The following is a 7,260-nucleotide window of genomic DNA, read 5'->3' as shown; positions in this document are numbered from 1 at the left end:
CACCTTTCTTCGACAGTCCTAAGCCACTGGCTTCCGGGGGGTGCTAGACCCAAACCACAGGGTTCCAGATGGCATTCTGGAACAAGGCTGAGCTAATTTTCTGAAGGCAGAAGTGTCTCGGCAAGGTGACAGCAGGAGAGCCAGGTGGCTCTGTCCACAAAGGTGAGGGGAGCTGGAAAGGCCGGGCTGGAGCCACTGTGTCTCACGGGAGTCCCGCCAAGGCTGTGCCTGCGGTGCCCCAGAAACTGAGATGGCCTCCCGCTGTGAGCCTGAAACCTGGCCAGGGGCGAATCGCCAGGCAGCAGCAGACTGGTGCCCAGGGCCTCTGCAGCAGTCCACCTGTATCTGTGGCTGGAGAAAGCCTTTTTCACAAAGAGGGGAGAGGGAACTTCTTGCAATTTTTTGCCTCCCACCTGGGTTCCCTTATTTTAATCTTTTCCCAACTTGCTCCGCTGAGTCCTGTCTGCCACACCTGTGCATGGCTCTGTCTTCCCACCACGCTTTCCAGCTGCTTCCTTAAAACACACCTTCACTGGGGGGACAGAGTGAGACGATCATTGGCCGTGGACACAAACGTGTTGGAATCCTGACTCACCCCCGTGGTGGTGTTGCAATCACAGACAAGTAATTTAACCATGCTGCGCCTGGCCGTCCTCGTCTATAAAAAGAAGTTAATAAGGCCACTGGTGACATGTGGCAGAACCGTGGGAGAGTCTATGAGAAGTTTGCTGGCTGCCCGATCCTGAGTCCAGAAGCTGCGCCCCCCACCCCCAGCCCACCAGCTTCGATGTCTTGGCAGCCAGGTCTCTTTCTGAAGCAAGTGTGCCACTCCTTGCTGCCACCGATCATCCTGTGACATCTGTCCTTGAGCACGAAGAACAGACAGCGCCTCGAGGAGCTGAGTGGGGCCTGGTTCAAGCACAGACCTACTGCCTCCTGCTGCTCACGCTCTGCTCGTGCAGCCATGAACACGGATCTCTGCCTCCAGACTCAGTCATCTCGAGTCCCGCCATCATGACCTAAGGCCAACCAACTATGAGGGCAACATTGTGCTCCTGCCAGCGTCGGTCCCAGCAGCTGCCGTACACCCAGGCTTTACCCAGCACTGCGTGGGCGCTTATTTGTGATAGGAAAACTCAGGAAAGCAGAGGGGTAGACACTGACCGTACGTGAGCGGCCGCACGCTGGTGGGGAACGCCACATAAATAGTATGTGCCCTGACCTGGACCTCCACTAGGAAGTGCCGGGAAGTGTCCATTTAGTCCTTCCTCTTTGTCCCTGTCCACGTTTAGACGTCGATGAAGGAAAATGAACGAAAAGGTAAGAAAAGGACAAAACTCAAGCACCAAAGCTTCTCTTCTCTGTGCGCGTCTGCCATGGCTCTTTACCAGCTTAGGCAAGGACCGTTAGACCGTTCGGCCTGGCAAATACAGTTAATAATATACTATGCAGACGGGCTAATGTCAGTGTCGGGGAGAGTTTAGAAATGTCACCTCCACAAGGGACAGTTTTCTAGGTATGCATCCAGGTCTTTCGTGGAGCTGGTAACCTAGAAACAAACTTTTCAGTCGTACATGGGCTGAAACTCCCACACAATATAAATATCGATGAATCTCCTGAATTGAAAAGACTGCATTACAAACTAATCCCATTCCAGGCAAAGGCCAAATGAAGCTGAAGGTTGAAAAACTGCCATGACTGAGAGAGAAAAAGATTCGACTGTAAGATGTGGGCTTTGGGGCTGAAACGCAGGGGGAACGTCCATGGAGAGGCCCAGAGTCCACACGGCCTTGCAGTTTCAAGGCCTGGTGACAGGCACCACACGCCAAGACCCTCCTTGTCAGGGGAAGATGGAGCAGAAAGGAGTGGACGAGAACCAGTCTGAAGAGATTTCCAGATCTCTAGCGATTTGAACGCAATAAGTGACGGTCACAACAGGTTGTACGACCCGTTGAATAAACAGGAGTTCGCGAGTCCATACCAACGCGGGACAGGGACAGACAGACACTGGAAGGGGAGCTCCTCCTGGAGGTGGACCGCCAGCTGATAAATGCAGACTAAAGAGGGACGCGTCACGACGTTGACACTGACGGACAGACTCCTGACGCCTTCACGCAAATTAGATAAGCACCGTGGGGTCCAAACAGCTGAAGTGGGGACAGCAGGGCCTGCTCCAGCGCTGTGTCCAGGGCCACGCCTTCTGACGTGCGGGCCACACCAACGGGTGAATGTTTTGAATACTGCGCTGGGTGGTGGGGTTTTGTTGTTATTGGTTTTCTTTTTTTTTTTTAATTTACTCCAGAAATGTTTTAATATTGTTTTTGGCCCCGTGACTTCTGAAATCTCACAAGAATGCGGCTCACGCGAACCTCTCTCCTTTCGTTGTGCTGGGCCCCCCACCCCGGGGACCGTCCTGTCGGTGTGGGAAGTCACCCCGATGCTCTGCTCCAGGAAGGCTGCTTCCGGTTTTGATACCCGTCCAGCCTGCGATCGGATGAGACTTCTTTCCTTAGGGAATTCGCCTGGGGCTGCCACGTCCGCAGACTCTGGTTCACTTCCAGAAAACGCTGCACAGATAGGCAGAAGGCTATGCCCCCCGCCCCGCGCCCACCGCCGGCACCCGCAGCCCCCACGCTGCACCCACGCGTGTCCCCAAGCCCAGCGCGTCCCCCGCGCCCCGCCCCCGCGCGCCGGCCCTTCCCGCCTCCCTTCCACAGCTCTCGCTCGCGCCCTGTCGCCACGTCACTGCCACGACCTGGGGACCTTTCCGCCCCAGCGGCCGTTGTGTTTTCCGACTTCTCTGACCCGCAGGCGCTCTCGCCTGCTCGTTTTGTTTTCCAAAATTGCGCAGACCCGCCCTTCGCGTGCAGAACGCTGTCCGTGGTGTTCAAAGCCCCCTAGAAAGCAGCCCCGGCCTGGTTTCCGGACGCGTGGGACAGCAGCCACTGTCGCCACCAGCACCTCATATGCCAGTCCCTGCGTGGCCCGCCGCTCCGGACGCCGTGGGCTCTGCGGGGGGGATGACCTTTGTCCCCACCTGTCCTGCAGGATTAACTCACACTTCACCTCCCCTGTAAGCCGTCTCGGGGGCGAGCATCCTCCCGCACCGAACGGGCCCCTCCCTGAGCCACACTCCCTCCCACCGACCTCTGCGTGTGTCACTCTCACCTGCAGACGCCCTCATGTCACTCTCTCTCCCTAGGTTGTGCGCTTTTGCCGGCAACAAACTGTCCGCCTGGCTGCTCGGACAGCGGCCCGTGCGTCACACAGCACTTATCACGTGATCTGAGACATGGGGGGAGAGGCGGCTCCGAGATGGAACATCCTCGGGTGAGAAGGTCGAGAAGAGCCAGAGAACCAGAACCGGCCCCTGCCCGCTGTTGATCCTGGAGGAGTGACCGGCCGTACTTGAGGCTTGCGGAGACCTCGCATCTCCGCATCTCAGAACGCAGCACGAGGCGAAGCGGCCTGGTCAGAGCCCTCCGCCTGGTCAGAGCCCTCTGCCTGGTTTTACCATCGAGCTGCCCGCAGAGCCCACGCTCAGCTCATGCCCCGTGGGGACCGTCGAGGGAGTTCCACCGGGCAGGGGGCCGCTCCGCTCCCCGAGGCCTGCAGAGTAAGCGCAGGAGGCCACCGCACCACCCCAGGGCCTGGTCGTCATCGCCCCAGACTATTTCAAATGGTTTAGTCCCGGGCACTTGAGAGCTGGATACCGTCAGTCTCCCAAGCCCACCCCAACCCTGCAGGCGAGGAGAGAGAAAAAAAAATCCGTTTAAATCAAATCTCTGCTACCAGTATTCCAATATCTTTTTTTTTTTAATCAAGCCAGTGAAATATTTTAAGAATCAAATGATCAATTATTTTATTTATTTTCTTTGATAGGAGAAAATGATGGAACCCTTAAAGAGAAAGTAAAATTTTAAATAGGCCTCAAGTGGTAGAACTTCAGAGTTTACACATATAGAGAAAATAAAGTAAAGAAAACTTAGAATGTTTTAGAACGTGAGTGTAAATGTTAGTCATCCGCCAGGGGCCCCTGCTTGTTCTCTCCGGTGGCACCTGCCTCCCTCAGCACACTTCGACCTCCCGATGCAAGACGCTTGTTCTCATTCCAGTCATAACATCCACATTCCGGGCCCAGGGAGACAAAGGCAGGAAAGGGCTGTGCCTCCTGCTTTCAGAACGCTTCTCGGAAGTCGCGCCCACACTGCACTCACGTCCCACTGGTGCGACACGCCCGCATAGCCACGCCTCGCGGTGACAGGCGTGCCGGGAAACGCAGTCTGGCCTAGGTGGCCGTGCGCCCAGCCAAAAATCCTGAGTTCGTTCATTGCAGAAAGATGGCGCACAGACGCTGGATACTGCCAGCAGCCGTGGGCACAGGGAGTAAAATCCATGGCTAATTCATCCGTGTGAGGTCCGCAAAGGGAGGACTGTGAAGACGTAAGCGGGAGATGTTTCTACACGAGAAGAGGTGGTGGAGGCCTAGGAGGACCCAGGTGAAGCCAGCCCACCCAGAGAAGCCCAGACACACGGACTTGCAGGCGGAAAGATGGGGCTGCTGACTCCAGGGGAGCACTCAGGGACACGGAAAACATGCAGAGGGCTTCGTAATGAGGAGTTTGCAGTGTAGACCCTCGGTACGGGGTACCTGCAACATCCTCCACGAGTCTCCACGCGTCGTTCCTGTGTGCGGGAAGAGCCGGAACTGCGGGATCTGCTTTTTGCGAGGCACCGGGTCGGGCGTACTGGGCACAGCTGCTTGAAAAGCAGAGTTTGCACGTCGCCTTGCGGGGGCGGGCGACGCACGCACGGAAAGGTTCATTCACTCATGCTCGAGCGGAGAGGTGGCTCTGGGCCTGGTCACGCCGTGTGAAAATCGGGCACGGAGACCGTCTCCGGCCCACGCTGTCCACAGGCGAGTCGGGGCTCCCTTCTGGAGTCTCCGGGCGGGGCTGGAGCCGCTGCGGGGCGTCGGGGCGCGTGTGGCCGCGCTGCCCAGAGCTGCCGGCAGGGGGCAGTGTGAGCGCCCACGTTCTTCCTTTGCGCATTAGGAAGGCGAGGGGCGCAACGCGCAATGACACCTCCCGACCGATCGGCTGCCGTTGCGTGGCGCTAGTGGAAGTTTCCCTGGAACTGGGAGCTTGGCCGTTTCCGTCCTTCGTGGAGCCTCGCTGGCTTTCCGCTGGGAGTGAGGGAGCGCGAGCCGGCACTGCGCGTCTGAGCAGACGGAGTCTCGGGGGTGGTGGGGACAACATGAGGCGGGAATGACCGCGTGAGGAAGACACCGAGTCAGGGAGACGAAGCCCCAGATCGCGAGTTAGGAGCAGAGTGAGGGCTCCGTGCGGCAAAGGCAAAAGCTCTGAGGCTGCGCAGAAAAGTACGTGTCAACTCAGGTGTCACCTGAGGCTCCGCGGAAAAGAGAACCCGGTTAGCTGGTCACGTTTGCCCCAAGGGTGCGGTGGGTGGGGGAGGGGCAGGAAAGGAGCCCCAGAAACCTGGTCGCAAATCTGAGACAAGGGCGCGGGGGCCTTGGGACCGCAGCAGGCCGCCTGCAGCCTGTCGGGGGGACCGGCTACGTCGTAGGTGCCAATGATTCGGGAGCCCGGGGCGCTCTCGCCTGAACCTTAAGCCGGACGCCCGCCCCCCTTCTAAGAGTCGCCGGGAGGAGGCGGCGGGAGGCGAGGCCTGGGGGCGGTTTGCCTCGGGATAGTCGTGAAGAGCTGGGCAGCACAGGAGAGGACACGCGGGCTGGGGCGGGGGGCTTCCCGCTTCCCTCCTGGGTAATAACGACAACGACACAGAAGGCCGCCGCCCCGAGAGCGGGCGGGACGCGCAGGAGACCCAGACAGGAGCTGCAGTTTCGGGGCTCCTCCCAGCGCCCCTTCTCCCCCAACGCCAGCTTCGAGTCTTCAAGGGACCTGCGGGGTTTGAAAGGTGGCTTTGCTCTCCCAGGTTGCTGTCCTTTCTGTGGGAGAATTTAAGTCCCATCGGGATTGGGCTGATGGCACGTAGGTGTCGCCGCCACGGTCCCTAAGCGTCCTTTCTCAAAGCTGGTGTTCCTAGATGAGATTCAGGAAATCCTGCGTGTTTCTGGAGCGTCCCCCTAACACCCCAGGGGACAGCAACTGTCATCGCCACCCTGGTGGCCTCCGCAGTGCCCGTGAGTCCTGCTGCTGGCCTGGCCGTTTCTCAAAGGGCTTGGGGCCCCCACAACAGCCTTCTCCTGGCGGCCGCCCTGACCGCCGGCTTCCCGATACTGCACTGGGAGGAGACCCCTCACCGAACAGCGGGACAGAGGGGCGGCAGCGTGGAGCTCTGGCCTCCCAGTCCCCCGCCTACCCGCAAGGAATTTTAAAGATGCCACAGTGGCTTCAGGAGTTGAGCTCCTCTTCTAAATAAACCTAACACCTTCCTGGGAGGGTGACAGAAATAAGACAGCGCCGGGCGGACGGCGGCGCCCTCCCTCGCCCTTTCCTCCTGTTCTTTCCTCGCGGGAGCTGAGTGTCGCTTCGCTCCGCTTGTTCACAGTGGCGACCGGTGGCCACTCTGTCGGTCATTGCAGCAGAGAAGAAGCTGCCTTTTGCCTGCGTTCAGCCTACGCTGTGACGTGGTTTTAGCCACCAATCTCTGTACCTGCCGATGGCGACAGCTCTGGCACCGAGGCCCGAGGAGGGGCGTGCTGCCCGGCTCTGGCAATGCTGTCCCTCGGGTCCCCTCCTGCCACCTCCTCTGTCCCTCAGGTCCCCTCCTGCCACCTCCTCTGCCACTCCCCGCCCATCTCTCACGCCCCTCTGTGCCTTCTCCTCCAGCTCCTCTGTCCCCTCTCAGGCCCCAAAGGGGAACCTATCTTGATTGTCAACCCACGTGCCTCTCGGCTTCTCCCTTTACACCTCAGAGGTTTCGTCCTCACGTGTGGCTTCATTTATAATCTCCAGGTGGCAAATATTCAAGTTTATACTTCTACTCCTTTTCCATCTCCGGAGACCCAAACGCAAGTCTCCTGCACAAATAAACCCAAGTAACCCTCCATCCCTCCCCCTGCCTCCCGCAGAGGAGGGGACAGCTGCAGGCTCTGCACCCCGGGACTCGCTGTTAGCGGCGCCAGCTGGGGGCATTTCACAGCCGTCTTTTGTCCATAGCCACCTACCACGTCTAGTGCTTCTGTCGATGCTTCCACACCGGTCCCTGCTGGGGCCACACCCTTTCTAACCTGTGGAGGTAGGAAGTGGAGGGGAGGACAGGGCAGGGGAGCAGGGA

Source organism: Pteropus alecto, unplaced genomic scaffold, assembly GCF_000325575.1.
Source record: "Pteropus alecto unplaced genomic scaffold, ASM32557v1 scaffold21, whole genome shotgun sequence".
In the NCBI taxonomy this organism is placed as follows: Eukaryota; Metazoa; Chordata; class Mammalia; order Chiroptera; family Pteropodidae; genus Pteropus; species Pteropus alecto.
The sequence above is the reverse complement of the archived record's forward strand: the minus strand, read 5'-3'. Positions refer to the sequence as shown.